The sequence below is a fragment of the Echinops telfairi genome, unplaced genomic scaffold (assembly GCF_000313985.2).
Source record: "Echinops telfairi isolate 266 unplaced genomic scaffold, ASM31398v2 ScPeMD7_7469;HRSCAF=8507_0, whole genome shotgun sequence".
Classification (NCBI taxonomy): Eukaryota; Metazoa; Chordata; class Mammalia; order Afrosoricida; family Tenrecidae; genus Echinops; species Echinops telfairi.
In genome coordinates, this window is record NW_022111372.1 from 45,191,872 (window position 1) to 45,195,037 (window position 3,166).

A 3,166-nucleotide genomic window follows, 5' to 3' on the forward strand; every position below is an offset into this window, starting at 1 on the left:
TTTTATTGGGGACTCATACAACTCTTATTTAAATGCATACACACATCCGTTGTATGCCCAGCACATTTGTACATTCATTTGTACATTGTTTCTCAAAACATTTTCTCTCCATTTAAACCCCCGACATCAGCTCCTCATTTCCCCCCTCCCTCCCCGCTCCCCCCTCCATCACAAACCCTTGATAATTTATAAATTATTATTATTTTGTCATGTCTTACCGTCCAACATCTCCCTTCACCCACTTTTCTGCTGTTCATCCTCTGGGGATGGGATTATATGTAGATCCCTGTAATCACTTCCCCCTTTCTACCTCACCTTCCCTCCACCCTCCCGATATCGCCACTCTCACCACTGGTCCTGAAGGGATCATTTGTCCTGGATTCCCTGTGCTTCCAATTCCTATCTGTACCAATGTATATCTTCTGGTCTAGCCAGATTTGTAAGGTAGAATTTGGATCATGGCAGTGTGGGGAGGGAGGGGAGGAAGCATTTAGGAACTAGAGGAAAGTTGTATGTTTCATCCTTGCTGCACTGCACCCTCACTGGCTCGTCTCCTCCTCGCAATCCTTCTGTAAGGGGATGTGCAGTTGCAGCAAAGGCATTTTTATGTTGTATCAGCACCCAGAAAAATAAAATTGAACTGAGCAACTAGGAGCTCAGCAACTTCTCACATGCCCTACTTTAGTCATATTTGTCTCCTCTTATCTTCCAAACAAACTTTCATAATAATCACTTCGGGACTTTTTATAGCTTTATTATCCAAGTATGCCTCCCTAATCAATGTTATTTAAAATATTTTTGACGTCCCTTTTAATTTACAGACCGCCCCTAAACACCTGGCTTTTCACCTGTAGCTTCTCCTGTTCCGTCTGTTGCTGTTTGGATACTCATGGTACCAGATATCCTGCTTTCTGCCTTTGAAGTTTTCTATAAACTGGCAGGTATTCAGAGGCTCAATCTGATTCAGTTTTATTCCCTTTACCAAGAACCTGGGTGGTGGTGTGTTCCTGTTGTAGGGGTTAAAAAACACTTAATTTGTCTTTTTGCAACAAGAAAAGCTGTTGATAGTAATTGCTAAATACATTAATTTATTGGAGGTTACAAAATAATATTCTAAATTTATTGTATCTTTAAAAAATTATTTATAAAAGTTGAAATGCTTTTATAAAGGGAGATTTTTCCTTCCCTGTTATTTATGCACTATGAGTAGAGATCACACAGGAAAGGCCTAGTAAACGCTTGTTCCCCCAGCCCTCCCTTTTATCTAGTATTTTATATATGGGACAAAGTAATAAATCTGTCCCATATAATTTTCCAATAATTTTTTATCATTATGAACTCTAGATTTTAAACACAAAGGAGGGTTTTTAATCCATTGCTATTATTATCCATAGAGAAACTCAAATTACCCTATTTTTACTTAATGAGAGCCCTCTCCAGTTGAACCCTCTCAAATACCTGAGTTCATTGGATATGTACCTAGTTGTCCAGTAGCTTTTCGGCTATCTGGTATGACAAGGCATTCTGGGCTTCTCTTGAATATTTCTTGAGTCAGATCTATAATCACTTTTCCAGTCTCCCTGGTTTGTTTTACAGAGGGATGATATTTCAAAATTGCTGTATATTCTGGGCACTAGGAATACTCAGTACTATTGAGTTATTTTGTCTAAACCTTTTTAGTGGACAAAACTAGGAAAGAAATTATTTATTTATTGATATCTTTATCTGTATCTATACAAGGAGGCTTCATAAAGTTCATTAAGAATTCCAGTATCTTTATATCAAGGGTGTATAGTTGGTTAAAGAAGAGGTGAAACTTTCACTATTTGCAGACAATATGATTTTATATATTGAGACTCCTGAGGGGTCCAGAATAGGATCGCTGTAAACAATAGAGGACGTTGTAGCAGGATACAAGGTTAACAAGCAGAAATCAATTGGATTCCTATATACCAGTGATGGGAATGTAGAAAAACATATTAAGGAATCAGTACCATTCGCAATATGATGCAAAAGCTGAAATATCTAGGCATAAACCTAACCAAAACAACAACAATAAAACACCTGCACGAAGAAAACTACAGAACACTACCGTAAGAAATCAAGAGATCTACACAAATGGAAGCATATTCCTTGTACATGGATCAGAAGACTCAACACTGTGAAAATGTCAACACTACCTAAACCAATCTATAAATTCAATGCAATCCCAATCCAAATTCCAGCATCATTCTTCAGAGAAATGGAAAAACTGATTACCAACTTCATATGGAAAGGGAAGAAGCCCAAGACGGTCAAAGAACTCCTGAAAAAAAGAACAAAGTACATGGTCTTGCATTACCTTACTTCAAAAACTACTATACAGCCACAGTTGTCAAAACAGCCTGGTTCTGGTATAATGACAGATACTCAGATCAATGGATTAGAAGAGAAAATCCATAAATAAAAACTTCTGGATACAGACAACTGATTTTTGATAAAGGCCCCCAAAATATTAAACATGAAGCAAATGCCCTCTTCAATAAATGGTGTCAGAAAATCTGGCTATCCACTTGCAGAAGAATGAAACAAGACCCATTTCTCACTCCACACACAAAAACAAACACAAGGTGGATCAATGGCCTCAATGTAAAACCCCAAGCTATCAGGATCATCATTGAGAAAATTGGGACAAAGCTAGGAGCTTTAGTGCAGGGAACACATAGCCTATCAGAAATAGCAAAGGAAACACACTCCACGGAAGATAAAATAGATGAGTGGGACCTATTAAAAATTATTGTGAATGAGGGGGAGTACGGAGTGGAGACCCAAAGCCCATCTCTAGGCAATAGGACATCCCTTTATAGAAGGGTCACAAGGAGACAGGTCAGTCAGGGGCCAGTATAGCACCATTGAAACATACAACTTTTCTCTAGTTCTTTAATGCTTCCTACCCCCCACTATCACGATCCCAATTCTACCTTACAAATCTGGTTGGACTAGAGCATGTACACGGGTACAGAAAAAAGCTGGAAACTCAGGGAATCCAAGATAGATAAACCCATCATGATCGATAGTGAGAGTAGCGATACCAGGAGGGTAGAGTGAAGGTGGGGGAGAAATGGGGAACCGATCACAATGATCTACATATAACTCTCTCCCAGGGGGATGGACAACAGAAAAGTGG